Source organism: Anser brachyrhynchus (assembly GCF_964034855.1).
Source record: "Anser brachyrhynchus genome assembly, contig: SCAFFOLD_556, whole genome shotgun sequence".
In the NCBI taxonomy this organism is placed as follows: Eukaryota; Metazoa; Chordata; class Aves; order Anseriformes; family Anatidae; genus Anser; species Anser brachyrhynchus.
In genome coordinates this window covers 9,630-35,430 of record NW_027663927.1, presented here as the reverse complement: position 1 = coordinate 35,430, position 25,801 = coordinate 9,630, and the positions used below count along the sequence as shown (strand labels likewise).

The window sequence follows — 25,801 nt, the reverse complement described above, 5'->3', positions numbered from 1 at the left end:
CTGTCATCAGGATAAAATATATGAGAATAAAGACTGCTTCAGATCCTATGCTACAGGGTTCCTGCAGGTTTTGAGTTTCTGTCCTGGTTTCTTCAGTCCTATGGGAATCTTTTGACATCTCATTTTATGTCTTTGCTAGCTTTTTCCACAATTCCAATGTAGAAAACAGAGGAAATACAAACAAATCTTAGTGATTCTTAGCTACTGGGATGGGTAGGGTACAATTTTTAAAACAATTTATTACAACCCACAAGAAAATCTGGGTCAGCCCTGAATTCCATCAAGGCTGACAGATCCTCTAAGAGAAGATAAAGGATGCATTTTCTCAAAATTAGGGTCTGTCTATGCACAAATGGGTTGAACTCGAGAAATTAATTTCTCTCCAGTTCCAAGTATATCATGGTATCTGGTGCCATAGCATCTTTGTCAATACCAACAGCTTATGACAAAAAGGTTAACATTGTGAAACAATTTCTGTATTAGCCTTCTGTTCATAGATATGAGGCCTAAGAACTATTTTATTTTTTGGACTCAAGTTTTGTCCTTGACTTCAGTCTCTTTTCTAATTCTGTATGTAATGGATGCAAATCAAAAGAATGCCATACTCAACAGCATATATTTTATATTTACTGTACATTCACCTCTACTGTAATGTATTTGAATTTAAAATAGCTTTAGTCACTCTAAAAACTGTTTTTCTGCTGTGAGATTCTGCATATAAAATAGACTTGGTTAGACCTCTCAGAAATGAAACGGTGGGCCATCACAGAAGCATGATGCTTCTTGCAATTACAAGAAAAATATTTTAAGAATTGAGAGGGGATAAATGTTGGAAGAAAACTATTTTTCTTTAAATCACTCTTTTTTGGTTCTGATATTTAGGGAGAGCTCTAGGGACAGAAATGGAAGTTCTTCACTGTGCATCATTCATTTTTTGTCCACTTTTGGGAAGAAAAAAAAGTAACTGATCTTAAGAATAGTAGGTACTCATGGAAATTGTACAATGACAATTTGTCTGTTCCCTCTTGTGTGCAATTCCACATCCCACTGTTTCTCAGAGGGCATTCAGAGGTACTTCACTGCTGAAAAGAGAATGGAAGAGAAGAGAATGGAAGCAAATGACGGATTTCTCTCTGAAAGCAGATGCTCCACAGCCAGATTTGTCATTCATTCTTCCACTTCACTTTACAGTGAGGTTTTATGAATATTTGACCATTATTTTGTTTTATACAAATACAAATTATAAACTCTAATTTCTGACTTTGTAATTGGCCAACAGAAAAAAAAAAAAAGGGTTGCATTGCATTTCATAAATCCTTCCCCAAAATATCAGTCCCTTATGATCATATTTTAAAGACAGATGTTATCACTAAAAATTGGCCTTAATAAAACTAATCACAAATTGATGAAGGAGTGAAGTTTTGTATGTGTATAAACTTTATAAATGATAAATATTAGGATTGTTGATGCTTATGTACCTCAAGAGCACAGTCTTTCATGTCAAAGAAAAAGGTACTTTCTTACCCTTACTGTTAATGAAATGGTAAAAAAAGTATCAACGCCACCACCCTTTGCATAAATTATGCCTATTTGCAGTTGTCACGGTGCTATTTGTGCAGTCACACAAAGAACATTAAATTAGACTGAGCCAATTCTTGAAAGGCAGGAGGGTAGCCTTGGGGTGATACATCTATATTGCATGTACTTTTTGTGCAGCCTGCATTCTCCCAGTGAGTTGCTGGCACAAGCTTCAGCTAAGTAGAATTTGAGTGTCCTCATCTGAAGCAGTATGGGCTTTGGTTTCCTTTATTTGATGATTATTGATGTTTTCTTCTGTTCTCTGTTGCTATTAGAAATGGGATCTTTCATTTTATGTTAATGATTGCATAGTGTATTTCCAGAGGGGAAACTTGCTAATGCCTTTGACTTTAGCCTGAAGCTAAATAGTTCCATGCAGAATGGTTTTTGAGAGGTTTCAATTTTAGACTAAATCAGTGTTTCATTTTTCACATGCTAGAGTTTTCAAGCTGTTTACTGATGAAAGGAACACTCTGTGCACTGAACCATTCAATCCGTTTTAGTTAGATGTATGATATTTTCATTTCTGTCCAAAAGACCTGTAAAGTCCAAGAGAAGCCTTATATTCTTTTATCTTTAATGCAAATTACTACCATGAATTTGCCACTTAAAAGCAAAACCTGTGGATAGAGATTGTACATTCATTCCATTCCTATAAATTGTTGATTTGTTCAGTGCAGATAATGAAAGAAAACCAGCTGTCTGTAAATATGAGTTTTAATGGATTAGAAAAGGAAGTGATTTCCAATGAAAGCCAAAAGAATGAGAGGACTACTACTGACTCTTGGATTGGTCAGTCAACAGTGCACAGTTGCACAACTTCAGTTTTTAATAGAATCAGAATTTGCTGCTGATAGCATTACAAGTTGACAGAGGAAAAAGCAGCAGAATATTTCTACCTCCAAAATGTCCTTTGTCAGATGAAAGGGAAGTGAGAAAAGGAAGGATAATATTCCAATTGCCTGAGCTGACTTAACAAAACTGATCATAGTTTAAACTTTTTTTTTTCTCCTGTTAAAATTATTTTCTCTTTAAAAAGGTGGTTCTGTTACTAGCTTCTTTTAGAAAAGGAGAGGTCAGTGTGAACTCTTTTTTATGTAAGAACAGGAACAAATATTAGGGTAATAAAACTGTTAAGTTTATTTCCATCTCAGTAATAACAGCATTCCTTTCTCTTTCAGTAGTCACTAGTCAGCATCTATTTTTAATATTTTCTTATCTCTGGAATGTTTGTTTCATCCTTCTCCTGCAATTTTCTCCCACATATTTCAGTCTCCTTCAGAGTGGACAAAAAAGGAGCTCCTTCATCTTCTCTATCCATTTCAATGACACAGAAGACATGGGATTAAATGGTTCTTCTACTTCAGTCATCTGTCTCCTTCTCTTGTCTTTGTTCATTTGTTCAGAGATACATTGTCATCTGAGGGACTTCCTCAAACCCAGAACTTTGTGTTTTGTCTTCTAAATATTCTAGTACAGCCTTTCATGATTCTGAGCATAACTGGGAACATAGCATTAACATTTCTAAGACTTGGTGATTATTCTCCCAATGCAAGTGCTTGCACCTGCACCCGACAGGAGGTTTCTTATGTTTCAATCTAATTTTAGAAGATAAAGATTAATGGTTCCAGTCCAGTGATTAAATAATTATTGTTGCTTAGGAACCAGAAATGGTGACCTATTACATCTTTTATAGGCAAACAGAGGACAATCTCAAACAGTGAGAAACATCAGGTTATATAATTTGCCAAAACTGAAAGAAATTGAATGAAGTCGATTTGAAGGGCAAATGAAAATGGAATTATGCAAATGTGAGAGATTCTTTAGAGATCAGTACAGAAACAGGTGGCACAAGCTGCACACTCTAAGAGGAACACCCTAGATCAATGCCAGTGCAAGATAAATGGCAAAGGAAAAGGAGAAATGAGGAAAGAAAAAATATGGCGTGTAAGAGTGTAAGGACAATTAGTAATTGAATGTAAACTGAGGATCACAATGGAATTAATTATAAACTGAATACATCTGTTGGACAAAAAAACACTATAGCTGACAAGACTAAGCAAAACTAATGTACCTATATGTGCCATAGAACTCACTTTCTTTCCCCCTGAAGTATGTAATTTTTTTCTTATGGATGCCAAAAATTTGCTTTGTAGCCAAGAGGTTATGCACTAAAAAATCTTTAATAAAAAAAGGCTGAAGCCAGATTAGTATGTATGAGAAAATTCTAATCCTGAGGATCACTAAAAAGTGAGGGTGACTAACACAGAACAAACCACTAAGGAAAGCAACCAATTCTTCACCTTTTTATTTTTTTTCAAATCAAGATCATGTGACTTGTTGGAAGATTCAGCTGAGGCACAAAGAGAGAAATGATGCTCAAGACATAAATCTGAAGTGATGTCAAGATATCTGTTCACAAGTAAGTGGGCTGCATATGAACAAGTATGAGAAATAAGCACAATGCAGACAACAGAGAGTGAGAAATTTTTGAAAGTATAGGAAAAATTCATGGAAGATGTAAAGTATTTCACCTCCTTGCCTCTGCTGTTCATTGACTATCCAGGACTTTCAACTTTGTCTGTGAAAATACTCTCTTCTAGCACGTTTCTTCTTTCACTTAGTATTCACATGCATGGAGATACAATGAATTATCCTATTGTTAGGGTATAGACACCACATGACAGGAAGAGCTAGGAATGGTGGTAGTTTAGTGACTGAGGAGGAGAGATTTTCTAGCTGTCTGCCAAAGGACAGCACTTTTACACAGCCCTGGGATTTATAGGTTGGTTTGGCCACCAGCTGGCCAAAGGTTCAGGTTACCACAAATAGTTGTGCCTTCTCCATTGGGCCTCATGATCCTTGGCACCTCATCCACAGTGGTCATCAGATGCATCACTTCCACTTGCTATCTGCAATATTTATGCTTGAGTAGCAGGGGGGCAAATCTCTGGAGTCTGGATTGTTTTGTGGCAGCATATGCTTGGCATAGCTTCAGTAAATTTAGAGGACCGGATCCTCATTTTCACCTGGTATTTCTCACTCATCTGATGGTGCAAACCAATCTCAGTGTAGGTAGCTAGCTGGCAATTGACTGGCATAGCACTGGTATGTCCCAGCAGGTATGGGTGTTGTCTATGGACAGTTTGGATGGTTTTGAAATTGTGTATGTTGGCAAAGAGGAGTAGGGAAGCCAGAAATACTGTGGATGACTGTTTTTCATCTTGTAGTTTCTTTATATATCAAATAAAGTATGGTTTGAATCCCAGGATTGAACTCTGGGAAACTGAGTTCCTCCCTTTTTTGCTCATTTGTTTGTTTGTTTGTTATGTTTGTTTTTGTTTTTATTAGGCCTAAGAGCCTTTTATATTCACTTTATTTCAATATTAATGTTTACAGAAAACAGTAATGAATCTCACGCTTTCAATTATCTTGTTGCAGGTTTTTTTTTTTGTTTGTTTGTTTATTTTGTCAGCAGGTGGCTTTTGACTTTTGTTTTCTTAGTTAGCTGATGTAGGAAATGGCTGCATTTACTTCTCTCTACTAGAACCCCTTCTACTTCTGTTATAGCAGAGGCAACTTCCAGAGGAATAAATCCAATATAGACAAAGGATTTCTAGTTTGAAACACTAGCAAATTAAAAATTAACTTAAAGCTTAATTTTTCACAATTATTCTCTCAGGAAGAAATGCTCAGCAATAGACTATTATCAGCAAATACAACAGATTAGAAATGTCACCAGTACGTATGCAAATGGAATGTCATGGAGTATCAGGATGTTTCCCTGGTATTCAGCCATCTGTACAGCAGACCGTGTACAGCATGCCTCCTGCGAGGGGTAGGATGGCAATGGAGTGTTGCTCAGTCATCTGTGAGATTTCTATTTCTATGGTCACTGTGGTCACCTGTTAGGAGTCAAAGACCTTTTTTTTTTTGTTGTTGTTGTTGTTTTCTCCTTCTTGAGCTATATTATTATCACATTGGTACAAGGTGAGAGCTTTTTAACTTATGATATTTGATAAACTCTATGTTTGTCTTCTGATTTAAGGACTTGGGATTCAATAGATGTGATTTCAATTTAAACGTGGAGATTTTGACAGTCCCTTTTCAATAACCCTTCTTCTCCACATTGAATTTCCCCAAAAGTCCACAGGCTTGTCATGAAGCTTGCCTATTGCCATGTTTGTTGTTTACAGAAAGCTCACTGGCAGTGTTTGTAAAACTTATTTTCCCAACAATTTCTTTTTAAAATTTGTTTGTTCATTAAATATCACATCTTGTTCCATCTGTAAGGGTACTAGAGTATAGTATTACTTTCTTGTACATCTTTATTTGTTTATTTCTATTTTTTTTCTATGTCTGAGTTTTTCAACCTTATCTGACTTTACAGTTAGTATGTAGATTTGGGGAGAAAACAAACAAAACCCAGAAATTAACCGGGAAATGCATAGTGCCCTTTGTCCAGCTCACCTTTCCCCTTTAGGATCTAATCTTACTGGATAATGAGGTACCAGCAGCAGAAAAGCTCTCTGGATAAAATTGTAGAGCTGAAGTCACTGTAAATGTGGTGTAGTTCTTGCATCCCTCCACACCTGGAGTATGAGTTTCAGTGTTTAAATAGTAATTAGCCAGGAAACAACAATAAATCTCAAGTCTCCTCTTCTATGCAAGGCTGTGTTCCTGTAAGTGAACACACAGATGGATTCCCTACAACAAAAAGTGAAAAATATTATCAGAAAATGAAACTTACAGCTATTCTTCCCAGATGCTCATGGAGCTCTCACTCCACCCCTGTTGTATGCCAGAGGAACCTTGCATTTTTATCTTCAGAGTGATCACCGAGGAACTGGTGATAAGTACTGTTCCACGAATTATGCTAACACTTCCATTAAATTAAAATTAGTTTTGTTGGACAGAAGACAAAATGTTATTTGGGTTACAATAAGAATGTTAATCGCAGCGACATCCTAAGATGTTTTTAAATTCCTTCAGGTATCAGCAAAAAAAAATAATAATAAAAAATCATGTAATATAATACTGTAACCAGCCATTTGCTTTGTAGACTCATATTCCCAGGAACATAAATCCACGACAATAAAAGTTTCAGGAAAACAATTCTGCATGTAGGCAATGAGAACTTGTCTTAAGGGATTTAATCTGCTATGTTAAGTGCTATTCTAAGCACTATGGTTCACTTGCCCAAAATTAAACATGAAATTACCCTTACCATTTTGAATCACTAGTGACACCTGTAATGAACTCCTGTCCCTTTGATCATGTTAATACAAGTATTTATGTCCATTACCAATATTGCAATAACAATTAAAAACAACAACAACAACAAACTAAAAGCCACAGAGAAGAAAGCAAAAATGTGGCAGAAACACTGAGTTTTTGTTTTACTTGAAATTGTTTCTTTTTTGTTCTTTTTTTCTTCCCACACGGGCAAAATGGGTCCAGAATTCTTAAGTTTTTGACACAGCAGTTGAGTCTATAGATTTCCTGGGAATGCTTTGATCACTGAGCTTTCGATCAAGAAGTTGCTAAAGGCAATGACTGCTCTCAGGCTAAGGGGAGCTCCTGGACTATTGCTGGAATCCCAGAAAATGAGGGTGACGGTTTCTGCTTCCCAGAAAAAGGAAGACAGGGAGGGGCTGGGACAGAGAGTGGCAGCTTCTTGTGGAGGCTGGTCCTTCCCTGCAGAAGCCATATTTTTTCCTCCCTCTCCCCCTTCCCTTTGCCCTTCCTTTCCCAAATAGTCACTGAAGCAGTAAACCCAGTGCTATTTCCCCAGCCCTGTTTTTTTCCCTGTTCCAGACTCTCTGACCTCAATTTCACCTGCAGCTCTGTCTCAGGTTTCTCCATTCCCCGTGACCTTTCCAAGCCCCGTGACAGGATTTGGATCAATCCTCGCTGCTCATGTTGCTTATTGTGCCACCGATCACACTTCTCAGAGATGTCAGTGTGAGATTCAAAATGCTGTGGAAGGAAATAGTGCCACGTGCTTTCTTGAATTCACCAAGACAGAGCAGGTCAGCTCAAACAGTAAATAGTAAAGGAGACTCATCAGGATGGTTTTTGCTGTACCCTTGGTGTCTTTGTCTCTGTCTTCTCCGAACTCTGTGGCAATGCTTGAAGCTTCTGAGGAGTATAAATTATGATAATATTTAACAATTTCCTGAATAAATAATTTTATACATTCACATTTAAAATGGAATGCACTCAGTGTAATTGTGACGTTCATGAATGTACTTAAGAAGAAGGGAAAAAGTTTAAGCTTATCTAAAGGCATGTTCCTTGCTTACTCTCTCTGCCTCTTTTTCTCTTCTGGAGCTTTTATTAAAATTAAAGTCAGAGTTCTTTTTGAATTTTGTTAATCTTCTTGAGAATTTATATTGCGAAACTAAAAACTCAGATCATTTTTTTTTTAATCAGACACTGAGCATTTTGCTTCCATTCAAGCAACTACTCATGGTTTTTAAGTTTCAGATTAATAGATTTTTGATTCACTAATCACTCTCCTAATATTCCAAATTTGATCTTTCAACCATTTTTTTTGTTTGGTTGGTTGGTTGGTTTGGTTTTTGTTGTTGTTGTTTTTTGTTGGTTTTAACTTTTATGGCAAACTGATAAAATCTATGTTGTGAATTACCACAATGAGCAACAGTATCATATGTAATGGTGCAATACACAGAAAGACATTGAAGTAATCAGTTCAATTTATTTACACTTTAAGGTCACATTGTCCAAGCTGATGAAACTATCTTAGAATATCAGGGAGTTTGCTGTTTGAGGGAAATAAATGAAATTACTAAAAAATCTACCTGGAGTCTATTGGAAGTTAGCACAGGTATTTTTTTCTTTTTCAAATTCCATTTAAGGAAAAAAAAAATCAAATCATTTACTTCAGGCTCTTTACATCCTTTATTTTTCTGTCTTCCTCCTCTTCCTTCCCCTCCCCTTTTCATTATGTTCTGGGTTAAGGTTTCGGATTTATTAGTCAAGGTATTAGGTATAATGAATTAGTATCCACTGGAGCTCTAAAAAGACCATCTGGATAACAACAGCAAATGTGAGTCAGTCAGTCCTAGGAGCTGGTCCATATATGCGTACCTCCCACCTCTATTTTTTATGTCATCTTTTTGTTTTCAAAATATGCTACTGTTGCCTTAAATTGCCTGCTAGCTTTTAACTCTCAGAATTGTCTCGGGCAGGTTTTTGCTTTTCTAGCCTTTTTTTTTTTTTTTAATAAGATTTCCTTGTATTTTTTTTGTTGTTGTTTGTTTTTCTATGTTCAGTTGGAGCATGTTATAACTTTAATGGGGTGTCAGCATATCAGAAATCTCACAAAGTTATTTTGGTTTCTTTGCATGCACTAGTGAAATGGGTGGACCCCGATATGAGATAGATTTCCTTCATAGGAAATGAATTGCACCTCATGTATAATTCTTGTTCATGTAGTCCGACTTGTCTGTGAGTGCTTCTGGGATCTCCTCAGCAGGAGACTGTTTTGTCTTCAACAATAGTAAAAAGTAAAAATACACCACACCACAGAAAGGGAAGAGGAGGGGAAGGGAAGGGAAGGGAAGGGAAGGGAAGGGAAGGGAAGGGAAGGGAAGGGAAGGGAAGGGAAGGGAAGGGAAGGGAAGGGAAGGGAAGGGAAGGGAAGGGAAGGGAAGGGAAGGGAAGGGAAGGGAAGGGAAGGGAAGGGAAGGGAAGGGAAGGGAAGGGAAGGGAAGGGAAGGGAAGGGAAGGGAAGGGGAGTACCAACTAGCTAACAATTAGCTTTGTAAAAATGATCTAAGGTGTCCTGGTGGACAAGCTGAACATGATTCAGGGTATATCCTGGCAGGCCTAGAAGGCCATCTACATCCTGGGTTATACAGGCAAAAGTTCACTAAAAAGAAGAAGGGGGGGGGAGGGGGTGGAATCACTTCCTATTTCACACAGTTGAGAATGTGCCCAGAGCACTGTCTTTTTTGTGTTCTCCAGTACTAGAAGATCATTGACCTACTGGTGCAAGTTCAGTGGAAGGCTACTGTGATGCTTAGGGGCCTGGGACATATAGCATGAAGACAAACTAAGATAACCAGGTTTGTTGTGTCTTAAGAAGAGAATGTTAAGGGAGGACTGTAGTTGACTTCATTCATGATGCTAGAAAAGACAAATTCAGACTCTTCTTTGAGGTACAGGACAATGTAACAGGAGAAGAGCAAGAGACAAGTTCTATCAAGGGAAATTCTATTTGGATACTTGATTCTGGACTATTGTCACAAAGCAAGTATTCACATGCTGGAACAGGTTGGCCAGAGAGGTTGTGAAGTATCCTTCCTTTGGGACAAAGAAAAATGACTAGGCAAAGTGCTGAAAGTGACAAAGTGGGTCTCCAGATATCATTGCCAACCTAAGTTATTCTCTGATTCACTAATCCAGAACTAAGGCTGAGCTATGGTAAGGGTCTTTCAAAGTAACTTCCAAATACCTTTAAAGTAAACATATGCCAACGGGGTCTCCGGTGCACAGCAACTGTTTTCTACAAAGCAATTAGGTACATTCATGTTCTTACTAGTTTTGCTACTTCATATAGTTTATGCAGTAGCTCTTTCCTATGCCTCATTTTCTCGTCAGAATTATTTAATCTTCTCCATTCCCTTCATGATAGGAATAGCAGATTGCTCAGGACATCCAAACAGTTTGTAAATCTACATATATATGTGCATGACACATTACATAGAGTTCCCTTGATATGTCTTCAATGAGCTTACCCTGTAGAAGCTGATGATGACATCAGCTAGTAAGAAATAAGTGTTCTTTTGACTATTGCTTTACTTTTTAATGTCTGAATGGCTATGTAACAAATTACAAATACTTATACAACAATATGTTAGTCTATGAAAATGATGTTTCACTTTACAAGTTTTTGAAAGCCAGTGAACTACTACTATTCAACTGTAGAGTCATATAATTGCAGATGTGCACAACAGATACTCCTCTCTTAGTTTTCACTGACATTGTCATATTGCTCTTAAGTTCTTTCTCTCAGGAATCTCGACTAGTCTACTACTGAAAGATAAGCAGCTCACAAAGCAACATGTGACCAGTAGCTACATAGTATAAAATTATGTCTTTCTGACACTGATTTATCTCCAGAACTCTTTTAGAAAATATTTTTTTAAAAAACTATGGTGATATGTGACACCCAGATATATTTCTACATTAAATTTAAAGCTGTTTGATTCAGAGATGAGGAACTGTGATCACCAGAAGCAGGTGGGCATGACTTTGTAGAATAGTTCAAGAAAACATCGCAGTCTGAGCATTAACTAATAGCATAATTATTTTTAGGGACAATGAGTACATAGATCAATGGATAATGTTTGCAGGATGAGTTACTAGTTACTCATCACAGATCTTTGAGGGACATTTTTACTCCTTTGCGTCATACCCATACTTGAAGCTGCCTGTATCTAATTCTTTATACAAAAAGAAAACAAAAATCTCTTCAGTTCTTTAAATACATAAGGTTACTATTTCCAGTGGAAAGATGGAAAGAGGAAAATCACTGATCTGGAATTATGTGTGTATATGTTCCTCTATTCTTTATGCACATCTGCAGATACATTGTTATTGTACAATATAAAAAAGTTGTGTTACTATGAAAAGGTCCATACGTTTTCTGGTCTGTAAAGACAAGTTTCATGTAAGCATGTATTAAAATTTTATGGTGGCTTATTTTTTTTTAGTAGCTTTCTGACTTTGTCTTTCTGGCTTGACTGTCCTTTATTATCTGTTCACATCATGGATATATGTTTTTCATGACATTTTAACAATAAGATATCTGTGTATTAAGTCACAGAATCATAGAATCATAGAATATCCCAAGTTGAAAGGGACCTATAAGGATCATCAAGTCCAGCTCCTGGCACCGCACAGGTCTGCCCAAAAGTTTAGACCATGTGACTAAGTGCACAGTCCAATCTCTTCTTAAATTCAGACAGGCTTGGTGCAGTGACTACTTCACTGGGGAGCCTATTCCAGTGTCCAACCACCCTTTCGGTGAAGAACCTCTTCCTGCTGTCCAGTCTTAACTTCCCCTGCCTCAGCTTGACACCATTCCCATGGGTCCTATCACTGGTGATAACGGAGAATAGGTCACCTGCCTCTCCACTCCCCCTCGCGAGGAAGTTGTAGACTGCGATGAGGTCCCCCCTCAGCCTCCTCTTCTCCAGGCTGAACAGGCCAAGTGACCTCAGCCGCTCCTCATACGTCTTCCCCTCTAGGCCCTTCACCATCTTCGTCGCCCTCCTCTGGACACTCTCCAACAGTTTAATGTCCTTTTTTGTACTGTGGTGCCCAGAACTGCACACAGTACTCGAGGTGAGGCCGCACCAGCGCAGAGTAGAGCGGGACAATCACTTCCCTCGACCGACTAGCAATGCCGTGCTTGATGCATCCCAGGATACGGTTGGCCCTCCTGGCTGCCGGGGCACACTGCTGGCTCATATTCAACTTGCTGTCAACCACAACCTCCAGATCTCTCTCTGCGGGGCTGCTCCCCAGTGTCTCATCGCCCAGTCTGTACATATAGCCAAGGTTGCCCCATTCCAGGTGCAGGACCCGGCACTTGCTTTTGTTAAACTTCATGTGGTTGGTGATCGCCCAGCTCTCCAATCTGTCCAGATCTCTCTGCAAGACCTTTCCACTCTCATCCGAGTCCACAACTCCTCCAAGTTTGGTGTCTTCGGCAAATTTGCTCAAAACACCTTCTAGTCCTACATCCAAATCATTTATAAAAACATTGAAGAGGACTGGCCCTAAAATGGAGCCTTGAGGGACCCCATTAGTGACCATCTGCCAGCCAGATGTGGCCCCATTTACCACAACCCTTTGAGCCCTGCCCGTCAGCCAATTGCTCACCCATCGTATGATGTTTTTGTTAAGTTGTATGCTGGACATTTTGTCCAGTAGGATCCTGTGGGAAATCGTGTCAAAAGCTTTGCTGAAGTCCAAAAAGATCACATCAGCTGGTTTCCCTTGATCGACTAGATGGGTGATCTTATCATAAAAGGAAATCAAATTTGTTAGGCAGGACCTACCCCTCATGAACCCATGTTGGCTGGGACCAATGACTGCATTGTACCCCAGGTGCGCTTCAATAACTTCAAGGATCATCCTCTCCATAATTTGACCAGGCACTGACGTGAGACTGACAGGCCTGTAATTGCTAGGGTCTTCTTTCTTACCCTTCTTGAAAATTGGCACAACATTTGCCAGCTTCCAGTCCAATGGGACCTCTCCAGATTCCCAAGTCAATCATATCTTGTTTTTATCCTTAAAACTGACTGTTTCTGGGGAATGAATTAAAATGGAACTGTTTACTGTTCACATCCTGGTCTTTCCACCACATCTTTTAACTTGAAGCACCTGCTCCCTGGACAAGTACATGCAGTATTTCGCCATAAACTTACAAGTTCTGTGAGAGACTCTTCTCTCTTTGATCCAGGTTGTTATTCTTTTGCCAGACAGATGTACTGTGTTGAGCCAACTGCAACAGTGAACCTTTTCAAAACCCAAATAGTGCCTCTGTTATATTGCAGACAGTCAATGTGTAAACGTACTTTGTGTTAGGTAATGAACAGCTGAGGTAGTGAGAAAAGCCAGGTGTGGAAATTGCAAGGCTGCAGAAAGCTATCTGCTTCAGGTAAGCTGCCTGAAAACTGTTTTTTTTCAGACCAAAGCCATTTTAACGTCAAAGCATTTAGAGCTGCATAATATAACTGCAAACCCAGCTATCAGTTTTCAAAATACTTGTTCAAGTGATGTTTCTACAGCTATATGCTGCAGACATGAAACAGTTATTCTAATTGTCAGCTCTGAGTTCTTCTCGGTTGTTAGGAATTCAAGACCATGTGTGTTGTTCAGAAGGTGAGTCCCATGATTTGGTTGCTGTCTTGGCTATTATGATAAAATTCCTGTAAAGGTACTTAAAACATACACAAAAATTATAAGCCAGCTAGAACTGGAATGCTTTACAAGGATGAGGCAAATAAGAGTTTATTAATTTTATTTTTATAATGCACAAGACACCTTAGAAGTGATTCTCTTATTTTTTGTAGTAAACTGCAATACCACCGGAGAGAGCTCTGGCCCCTCCACTAACCTCTGTAATAGTAATAAATTAAGTATATATTGTGGCTGTAAATTAGCCACAAGAGACTGAGGATGAATTCAAGATCTCAACAGTATAGACGTGGTATGACTATTAAAGAAATTGGTCACCAATTGTGAATAAGGGGTTTGTTCGAGGTATTTTATAGGCTTAGTGTGGATAGTGTACACCCTTTTGCAGAACTCAGAAATCACCTCAACTTACTAGCTCTTGAGTTAAGAAACATGGCATCTTTTTCGAGAGAGAATGCTCTGAACAGGTCTGACTTCACCGTTTGCAAGGATTCCTCACAGTCAAGTTATTCCTAGATGCACTGCTTGCTCCAGACTCCATTCAATCATCCAACTCTGCAGCTCATTTTCACTATATGGCATATATATTTAATTTGTGATTGGCCTGACTGCAATCATTACATCTGCTTTAGTCCATTCTTTGACTTGACTATATAGTTAGTTGCTTCTACCTGTTTATTGCTGTTTTAAGTACTTACTAGATATTAATTAATTTCAAAATCATAAAAGATACATAGTTAATAGGTATACTGTGCTCTACAAGTCTTAAATTCCTTTGTTCTGATGTTTTCGTTTTTGTTTTCTGGTGCTCCAGGATTTACTTTGCTCTTTTCTAGCTCTGTCTGCACACAGAGCATTAAGTTTATAGATATTACTGTGTACTAACAGCTATTGATTTGGGTTAGCATTCCAAATAATACAAGGTTTTTCAGAAGAACTGCCCTAGAAGATGTGCACCTCCACTCTTCATGCATTTTAAATTTTAAGTCTTAGGGTATTATCAAAATAATCAAAAATATTAACAGCATATATTTCAAAACTTAAATATCATCTGAGAATACTGTATGACTCAGAAATGCACATCGATGGGAAATAATACCAATTTCATCTGAAGTGTCTTACTTCAGGGAAAATATTTTTCCTCTGTTGGTCAAGGACTCTTGGTTAACTTTATTTCATATTTTTTTCAACCTAATTTGTTCTTATGGATTAAAGCCAACCTCTGTTTAGAATAGTATAAAGGCTTCTAATAACTGCATGGGGATGTGAATGCTCTCTCTGAGAGCAGCTTTCACTCAAGTCCTTTCACAAATGCTGAATGACTACTGCCCAGGGTCAGTCACTTTTTAAAATCCCCATCTGTGAGGGAGCAACCCCCACAGTTCAGTCTTCAGAGGGCTTTCCTGCAGGAGGATACAGAAATCAGTCACCCCAAAGGCAATGTCCAGACTGTGGCACTCAGGAGATAGGGTCATATGAAACAGTGCATAAAATGTCAAAAGCTTAACACTTTATGTCCCCACCCTGTCTACATACTCATCTTTGTCGTTGAACTGACGTTAATAATGAAAGGCTAGTGGGGATGTAGATAAAATGCTTTCCAGGCTAACTGTTATTAAAGAAGCAACTCAGGGACTAAACTACAGTGATAGTAGTAATGGAATCGGGTTTACAACAGAAGAGCAAGTGTTGTAATGGCAACAACCTTCTCCACCTGTAGCAAAAACAACTCAGTCTACAGTGGCTTCTAATGGCAAAGCTGAAGTGTGAATAATGCAGGGAACAACATGTAAGTGTTCTCCTATCTTGCACCAAGTAAAATATCAAGCAGAAATATTAGCCTACTTCTTCTGACAGCAGACCCTCTAAGGGGGTAAAAAATCCTAATGTTAGAAGCTTAAGAAGAAGACTATGCTGTGAAGGAGGGGAAATCTGACTTTATTTCACTGTTGACCATGAAGTCAAATGTGGCCATGCTGTTACAAAATACCAGATGAGTGTATTTTGTGAGTCCTTGAATTCTTCAAGATGTGAAGGATTCCTTTAGGATTATGCTTGGGCATTACTTAACTTCCAGACTGGTGCAAAGTTTTTGATGCTTGTAGGAATGGGAAAATGCCAAAATCAAAAGATATCAGGAGTGGGGTGTCAGAAAGGATGTTAATTTTAGACTAATGGAAATCAACAATCTTTTCTGGATAAAAAAAAACAGGAGAAATATGCAGTTTTCATTGCAAGCTTACTTTCACAGTGAGAGTTTCAAGCCACTTCCTGTGTTTTCTCATGTTCAGTTTTGAACTTCTGGGTCATGTTTTACAGGTTCTTGCATGTTAATATGTCCTTCCTTATTTTAATGTTATTAGTCACTTCTTGCAAGACCTTGCAAGAGTAGGTTCTCGATGAAAGTTGTGGGTGATGTCTGCTTATGACAAGTATAGAAAAATGTGTTGAAAAGACCTGTGTTTTCAAAATTCTGTGAAAAAAATAGAAATCTGAAAATAAAAGGTTAAGATGAGAGATGTTCACTGTCCTGTTTTGTGGCAGGGCTTCACAGATACAAACACATAAATCCCTCACCCTGAGAGCTGGCCATACAACATGATGTGCCATGGTGTGAAGGTTTTACATTCTAAGCTTAAGAGGTTTCTCTGTTGGGAGGATTTAATATAAAGGAGAAGGAACAATCATTTGATTATAGCAGTATTGGTAAAGTAGCATAGAGAGGCAGGTATATCATACTAGTATGGGCTGTTACTTGGGTGAGTGATCAAGAAATGTTTATGCAGTTTGGATCTTTGAACTTTGCGCCACCTTGGGCTTTTGATTCCTTCTAGTTCATTTATATCTAAGACATCCTAGAGAAAAGAGACTCCAGCTGTCATTATGTCAATAGATTAAGTACATATACTAGACTTGAGTAGTACTGAGATGTTTTAAAAGCCACAGCTTAACTTATCAGGCATGAATAGCTCTGAGAGTGACTATTGGCACAGAGAGACTGATAAAATAAAATGAATGCTAGTCTACCTTCAGATTTTAAACACAACTGGATCTGTGGGGCCAGTTATTCAGGATGTAACTGAAGGTGTGTTTGCTCGCAAAATGGGAGCATGACTTTGTGACTGTGGTACTTTGACCTTGGCAGTCCTTTGTACTTTGCCATGTCTTAGACATTTACTTTGAAGATACGAGGGTAGATTTGCACCACATTTGGTGGCTGTGCCTGTTCCAAGCTGTTAGAACATGGCAAAGCCTTCAGGCAGGCTCTAGGGCATGGCAGAAGAGAAAATACAAGCTTGAGTCTTGCCCCTTGTCCTCTGACAGATGTTGGAATATAAATGTGATGGCAAGGGTATGCTTTTGCCACTGCTCTAGTTTGTTTTCCAGACAAGTGACATCAGGACAGACTGTACCTCAGACCACAGTTTCTAACATTGGGATAAAGTATTCTTATGGGACATTTGTAATTATTAAGACGTCACTCAAGTTTTGCAACCATTTAATTCAAAAGCAACTGTGTTTGGACATTTGTCTGTGGCTTTTATGAGTAATAGTCACAGATGGGAAAAGAAGGACAACAATTGGTCTTCCAAGTGACCAGGCTGAGATTCTGTTAGTTTTTATAACCTTCATTAAAAAGTTTGTTACAGCAAAAGTTGTTTTCACGTTCGTAAGAGTATAATGATCTATCTTCACATAAGTTATATAGCCTGTACCACTGGATGACACTTTGCAGTACATTCATGTATTAGTTTTATATGTTTATAAACTGATTAATAAGGATGTCCAAAACATCATGAAAGGTTGGGTTGGCAAAGTTGGGCTCTATTTTTAAGATATTTGCAAAAAAATATTTTGGCAATATTATGCCTGCTAATATGTGAAAATTAATGCCTGACAATTACCAGTGGAAATATCTGTGTGGTGAAGCATCCAATCAAAGAATGCATTTGATATCTCAGAGTTAATGGAATATATTTAAGGTTGACTTTGAGACAGGACTATTTCCATAGGATAGGGTGATTAAAAACTTCTGTTCTTTATCTTGCCTTGCTGGAGACGTTGTGAATATGGTAAATGTCATTCAAATTTTCCTCTGTTGGCATGACTGCTTGAGGCTCTTAAAACTGTTAAACATACAGTTTATTAGAAGAAATAGAAAGACTTAGTAATTCCATTTATAATTTTCATATGATTAGAAGAATAAAACCAGGGAACAGGTGCTTAGGTAATATATATTTTACAGTCACCAGTGTGTATTCTTGGTGATGTTTGTACGGCACTCAGAATTTAGACTCTGCGTGAATATGCATATGATCGTACATACACATATAAATATACCTAATATGTAGGCAAAAGGACAGTGTGGAATGCAAAACCTTTTTTTTTTTTTTTTAATTTCTTAAAGCCCAGAACTGTATAGAAGAAATGGAGCAAGGATCATGGCATAGCTATAGAACAGACTGTTCTAAGAAAGGACTATAACAATGAGATATGTGTTAGTTCTGTATGTGTATTATTCTTTAAAAGTATTTTTAAAATAGTCCATTTTTCTGTCTATTTTAAGTGGCTGTCAGGGGTGCAATGTATGCTGAACCAGGCAGGACAGTTTGAGGTGGGAAGGTATTTTTCTCTGGAAGAAAGGATCTAAGACACCACCTAATGCAGAACCTGCTGTGCATTTTGCCGTGAAAACATGCTAGAAATAACTGAAAGTTCTTTCTTGCAGTACTTCACAAGTGCTTGACTAAAATACATCTACGGATATGCACCACTTGACCTCTATCAGCTCTTAGTAGTGTCCAGGCAGGCTAATCATTTGTAACCCATTTGACAGAACAGTTAGAGAACCTTCATATGAAGGCATGGAAGTTTCTTTATCAGTTACGTTCAGCAGTGTGAAGTTGTTTGATCATCTGGAGATTTCTGGAGTAGGATGTAATAGAATCATAACAAAATACTATTTTGTTTTACTCACATGTTGTAGGAAAGCTAAAGAATAGAAATAACTGACTTCATTTGCTGAAGCTATGAAGTATTATGGTGCAGCAATTTGGTTTAATGGACCAAAAGTACAATTGGAACAGAGTATTGAAGGAAAGGAAATAATTTTGATTAACTACATAGCCAATAGCCTTAGCAGGCAATTATAGATAAATGTATTAAAATTGTTATTTACTCAAAGCCAATGAAAGATAAATATGAACTTTAACTTTGGAGCAACACAAACCACAGTATTTCCTTGTTTATAATCTTGATTTGAGAAAAAGCATTGGCTGTCATACACAAAAACAAACAAAAAACAGTCTCAGTGACAAAGACTGACCTGTTCTTGTGTGTGTGTGTGTGTGTTTTTGCGTGTGTGTGAGGTACCTGCTTCTCTGTTCAGTTCTATTCTAATTCTGGAGTAACTCTTTTCTGCGATAGCAAGTTGCCATGAGGAGTGAGGTAGAGAAACAGAGTTAGGAAGTGGTATGTCTTTGGTAAGGAAATAAAGCTTAGTTTGAACAATTGGTCTGTACAAAGCGGAAAAATGAAGTAGCACTTCCTCTCAGGAGAAATGAAGTCTCAGAAGGTAATTCACTAATAAATGAGATAAGGGAACTGGAGGCCAGCACTGATTAAATTAAAGGTTTGAAACCAGAAATTAACAATAAAGCAAGCTGTCCAGAGGGAAAACTATTACCAGATAGGGTGTGTTGTGCAAGGGATCACTCACTCTGCCTGGGAAGAAACCGGCAGGGAGTGACCCTGTAGTAGGATCTGAATCCCAGAAGAAATTGTGTTCTTATGCATGAAGATCACTAGAGAAGACAGATGACACTATCCAATTTAACAAAAGTGGCCTATATTTACCATTTAACCCCAAATTAGCACACCAGAATAGCTAAGTTAGATTGATAAGAGTATAAAATGCTGTGTTTTCTAAAAACTTTCAAGGGCAGTGGAAATGTGTGGTTTGAAGTGACTGGGTGAAAGGAAAACTTGAGATTCCCTTTACAACTTCTGAAAACAAAACATACACTTGACCTTCAAACTGTCAGCAGATTCAAATGCTTATAAAGGACAGACTGAAAATCAGTTTAAACAACAACCTGTGACATTTTGATCACTTTTTTCTGGACAGTCTAGACAAATTCAAGACTTTAATTATCAGTCAATATTTTACACAGGTTAATTGCATAGCTAGTGTTTGCTTGGTTTTTAGCATTAGGATTTACTTTCATAACCTATACAAAATCCATTTCTTTGTGCTTCCCTGGAAAGAGTGGAGAACAATCTTAGTTTTGTTAAGCATAATGACTTGAACTTGTGTGTTGTTAAGGGTAGGAATAGCAGCTGCTTTTATAAGCTGAAGAGAAATATGTTATGTGCTTCTGGCCATACTGAACAGACTAATGAATCCCATTTACTGAATCATCATGCTACTTTTAAACAGCCATTATTTCAGCAGATCAGAACCTAGTACTTTAGATATACTAATAAATAATTTCTCTACTTGCTATGAATCAGGACTTCACATTAAGTGATCAACAACTACAGTATGATTGTGTTTCAGAAAAGGATGAGAGTTATAACAGTAGCCCCACTGTATTATGGCTTTGATATCTTTGAAGCACAATGGTGATATCATTGCAGAAAATCTACTTTTCAGTGAAAAGGTAGAAGGAAGCAAACTTTATAAAAGCAGCTATCTGTCTTTCAGATAGCCTGTAGTCTGTTCTACTGAGTCCAGAAAATAAAAAAAGACCAAGGACTTCAAGATGGGAAAGCCTTCATATGTCCAATAAGTACAATGTGAGAAACCATTTAGAGACATTTTCATTAAATTATCTAGAAGTATTAGGATGCTATATTTCTATTTCTGTTGTTATGCTGATATAGTGTTAAATAAGAGGATTATTGATTTGTTCTTCCCTTCCCTTCCCTTCCCTTCCCTTCCCTTCCCTTCCCTTCCCTTCCCTTCCCTTCCCTTCCCTTCCCTTCCCTTCCCTTCCCTTCCCTTCCCTTCCCTTCCCTTCCCTTCCCTTCCCTTCCCTTCCCTTCCCTTCCCTTCCCTTCCCTTCCCTTCCCTTCCCTTCCCTTCCCTTCCCTTCCCTTCCCTTCCCTTCCCTTCCCTTCCCTTCCCTTCCCTTCCCTTCCCTTCCCTTCCCTTCCCTTCCCTTCCCTTCCCTTCCCTTCCCTTCCCTTCCCTTCCCTTCCCTTCCTTCTTCACTTCCCCCTTCCTCCTCTCCCTTCCCCTCCCCCTTCCTCTTCCCCTCCCCCTTCCTCTTCCCCTCCCCCTCCCTCTTCCCCTCCCCCTCCCTCTCCTCCTCCCCTCTCCCTTCCCCTTCCCCTCCCCTCCCGTCCACTCTCCCTTCTCCTCTCCCTCTCTCTCCCTCTTCCCCTTTCCCCTTCCCCTTCCCCTCCCTCTTCCCCTTCCCCTCTGGTTCTTTTGACCAGGTTGAAAATTTGCTCATAATTCAGCTGATCACAATTCTCATTAAGCTTCTTTCTTTCCTAGTAACAAAAGCAGGTGTGTGGAAGTCTGCAGAAGCTTTTGTCTAAGATATTCTATTTTAAGGAAAGGTGATGGAAAATCTAAAATATACATGGAAAAAAATATAAAAAAAAAAAAAAGGAAAAACATTTTTAAGCTTGCCCAGTGTATGCTCTTTTGTAGTTCCTTCTCTTCTTAATGGCAGTTGATCCAACAGCTGGACTAGGGGCCCATTGCTTGACCTGGTCTTTCCTCCCAGGTTCTGAGGCATCATGGCTAACAGGATAGGAGAATTTAATACAACAAAAACTAAGCTGGAAAATAATTATTAAGAAAGATTTTGTTATACTGTGAATTAGCATTGTTTGGGAAAGATTTAATGAGAATCCCATTTTCTGTCATGTCTTAAGTGGTAAAGGAATTATTTTGTTTCCGGAAATGAGTATTGGATTGGTACCGTTTGTTTAGCTAATGAGGTATGACTGCATGATGTCATAGTATGCTTAATACTGTGCGCTCTGTTCCTGGAATATAAGCTTTGGGTAAAACAAAGAGATTTAAAAGCTCATTCTTGGATGTTCAGTAAATAGGGAAATCACCACATCAAAGCCATGTTGAAATAACTCACCTCAACAAAATGAACAAATGTGTTGGCAATTCTTACTTTCTAAGACTTACTTCACTTCAGTATTTTCCTTCTTCAGTTCCACCCAGACAGGTAAACAAAACAGAAATAATAAAAGTCTCCTCCAGTTGCCTGACAAAACACAAATATATATATTTTTTTTCCTAACATTGGGACTGTTTTTCACACTTTCCCAGGGTCTAGCCTCTACATGCCAGTTTAAAAAAAAAGAAAAAAAAAAAAAGTGACAACACATGGAAAAGAAAGAAAAGTTCTTCCACTGAAAGAAATCTAGCACCACATACTTCTTACATCCCTGTCTTCTGAAGGTAATCAATTCAGCTGTGTTTTCTGACTTTCTTGAGAAAAATAAATAAATAAATGTTCAGTTTATTCCAAGATTGCTTATATACTGTGCTCAGGAAAAGGAAAAATGTCTACCCTTACTCTTATTTGTGTTCTGAGACTAAATAAACACTGGATGCAAGTGTTTTTGCCATTGTCAGTTAAAAGACGATGTAATTATTTTTTCTAAAAACAACAACAACAACAACAACCACCATTATTAAGTCAAATAATTTTTTCATAACACTCCTGTTTTTGATGATATCCTTTAGGATCGTACCACTGAAACCTGATTCCTAACTTAAGTCCTCTCCATCTCAAATGCATAGAAACAGAATAGATATTGTTTTACAACCTCCCATTCACAAGTACAAATCTACTGGCATGAGTTTCATCTTTAGTGAATTGTGGGGGGAAAGCATGTTTCATACGTTTTTCACAATATTGACACTCTCCATCTAAGTCATCATGTTATATCACAGATCACAATCAAGTTATTTGGCTTAGTGAGGAAAGTGGATTTAATTAAATTCAGTTGCATAAATTACCAGTGTAAAGATTTTTGATAAAGCACTATATAAAAATACCACTGTACCATGAACTACCCAAGCTATGCAACCTAAAATCAAACAAAAATCTCACCACAGTTTTAATATGTATATATATGTCCTTGACTGATTCATAAATATGGAGAGAGTTTTGATTTCCCCCTGAAAATTCCTCTTTGGTAATTTGCTTCTCTATTTCTCATTCTTCTTTCAAAATCATGGTATTTTTGAACATGTAGCACAAGTAAAATCTAATGAAGGTTTCAATGTGATGCAAAACCAATTGACCCTAATCATGTGCATCCATTGTTGCATATTTTAGGACATAGGACATCAGGAAGCCCTGCTAGACTAAACAGCTTACAGGCTAGGCTGAGTTACAGAATTATTAGGAACAGAATTGTACTCACATTGAGAGGTTTAGGGGAGATGAAGAGCTTATTGTGTGGGGCCACACATTGGCACTGATGACAAGGAATGTTGATTTCTATTGACGTCAGGACTCTACCTCTGGTAATACAAAAAGAATAAGCCACTTTCTAAAGATCACACAGTAGTTCAGTAGTCAAAGCTTGGCTATAACCTGGATCTTCTGAATTCCTGCTTCACTATCATATCTGCTGCACCATAATTAATTTCCTGTTTTAATCTGTTAATTCAAGAATTCCCAGAATGCAAATAAAATAGGAGGCCTGTTCTGTTTCCTCCTGCATATACAGCTCCTTATCCTGTAGCATCTGCAAGGCTGTAGTAGAGCATCCCCTCTGGTCTTTTCCTCTCAGTTGCAGTTAAATGGCTACATGAAGGATGGAGTTGTCTCCAGTGCACAAGAATAACACAGTTTCCCCTCCCCTCAACTGGCATTGCTCAAACATAACCCAAGACAGAATGAGGCTAAGAAGGTCCTTGAGAAGTCTTCCTAAAAGTCATTCATATGTCACCTTACAAGTACTCACTAAGTACTGAAATATTTTCAAATTGTTTTGTCCATGACCCCGGTGAGCATTGATTTGAAAGTAGAGATACATTGTAGTAGAGAATTACAGTGTTCCTGGGTGATTTAATATGAACTGACTGATGCATTTGTGTGCCTATTAGCATATTTGATAAAGCTAAGCAGAACATATCAAGCATCCACAGTGTATGGTTATCTAACTTGAACTTATCTTATCCCTTAACAATCCAGTGTAGCAAATATAGGTCTGCAGTTAAATCCAAAAAGTACTGTAGACAACTATTATCAGCAGTATTATTATGTGAATTAGCAACCAGACATAAGAATAACAGCAACAGCACTTGGCAGTTTGCTTATTCTAACAGTACAAGTTGATTCGGGTGTAGCATACAGGAGCAGATCATAACATGCAATCTGCAGCTATAAAAGCCAAGTATATAGTGACAACCTGGACCTCTGATGTACACCTTTGTGTAATCACCTATCATATAATCCGTGCAGTAATTTGTGCCTCTAATGAGAAGAACACAGTCTCATAAAAATGAATTAAATTTGAACATCAAACAAGCCAGCAATGATACAAAATGAAAGTAAACTTTACACAGGATAAAATTAGTTCAGAATGTAATTTCTCAGATGTGTTTTCTCAGTTATCATAGGCAAGGTTTGTAGCATCACCTATCATTCAGATTGCTGAACATCTTCCTTTATAGGACCTAGTTTTCTGTTGCCTATACCTTTGTCAAAATACAACATTAGGCTGAGGTTTTATGCTGGGTGTTTGCCTTGTCTAATTTTTTTTTAAATCTTAGCCAAATGTCTTCAGCTGTGTCCAAGGTCAAGAACAGAGAGAAAAGATGTTTTCTTTTAAAGAAAAAAAAAAGGTGAGTGAAGGGTTGGGAGGGGAAGAATGACAGGAATAATAGGGCTTGGCTATTGATTATACTTCTCTTTGTTCATTTAAATTGAGTTCCAGTATTTCTGCAGACCACTAAGACCTGAAGATATATCGTTAGTGCCTGGAATACAGTCCGATTGTCTTCTGTAAACTTAGGGATTGATAGAGAAACTGGAATTCTGAAGGAAGACCAAAAACCTACAACGACAGCAACAACATAAAATATTTTTAAGATCTTCCAAGCACTCGGGGTAGCTTAACCTGTTGTAACATTTCAGATACTAGCTAGTAGTTTGTGCTAGGTTTGAAATATAGCTAGTATTAAATCTCAGTGGCCCTTTTCACACAGTGATGAACGAGTGAGGCAACTGTTCAGGAAATGCTCTACACGCTTATAATTAAAGTAATCAGACCATGCAGGTCATTGAATCAGACGCTGTGAAAGGTAATATACTAAAGATTGCCAAATCCTTCTTCCAAAGGCAATTATTTGAGATCTTCAGTCTTCTGGCCTGATTCTGGTCTCATTTTTTTTCTAGTTTTGCAGAAGTGAATCAGAAACAATAGTCAGTCCTTTACAGCATTTGGATATTTTGGCCTTTTAAATACCTATCTGTGCCTTCTGTCTCATGTCCCAAGGTCAGCCATTGGAAAGAATTTTACTGACCTTGCTGTTGAGCCACAGTGACCTTGAGATCTCCTAGTCATTGGTTCTTTATTCAAAGCCAAGTGTGAAATTGCTTCTTCTGGTATTCAGCTGTTGCCAGGTCAAAGCAAAGCGTTTTTCCCCACATTTTGTCTCCTGTGACTTTTTTTTCTTTTCAATTTTATTTCTCATAAAATTTACTCTCTTACCATTTTGATTAGAAACAATTCTGATTTCTAGCATTATTTTCTATGCACTGTAATTGTCTCTGGAAACTGTTTTGTACAAAATGAACAAGGAATCCAGCATCTTTCAGAGAGATGCAAACATTGATTTTTTACAACAATACGATGTTGAAAAATGTGGTGTTTTTTTTTTCTTTTCTTTACATATTTTTTAAGTACACTGAGCTTGCTGGTATCAACAGGGAAGAGGATGATGAGGAATATGTTATTAGTTTAGATCAGTGAAGGGTAACATTCCAGGAACCTACAAAGACAGATTTGGACAGCAGCAGACTATGGGAACCAAGAACAACCAAAATCTTAGAACACTGCTTTTCATCTTTGCGTATTGTAAACAAAAAAACAGCCGAATATGTCCTGTTTTTTCTCAAAGCTCTTAATGTCATCTCTGTAGCTTTGAGTCTCTTCTTCGGTGTCAATTTTTAATAACCTTCAAGCTACTGATGGAAATATCTAGCATGGCCATTCAGCACTTAATTTCAAGCAGTCTATCTAATGAAAACAAAGCAGCTGAGAAGAC

At 37.9% G+C, this 25,801-nt stretch overlaps 1 long non-coding RNA gene across 1 annotated transcript; it reads left to right on the top strand.

Annotated features, from left to right (window-relative positions):
• The first annotated feature begins 3,374 nt into the window (after nt 1-3,374).
• LOC308186441 lies at nt 3,375-25,780 on the top strand. Its single transcript, XR_013944052.1, has 3 exons — nt 3,375-4,000; nt 21,842-21,973; nt 24,305-25,780. It is a non-coding gene; the product is annotated as an uncharacterized lncRNA (long non-coding RNA).
• The last annotated feature ends 21 nt before the right edge of the window (nt 25,781-25,801 follow it).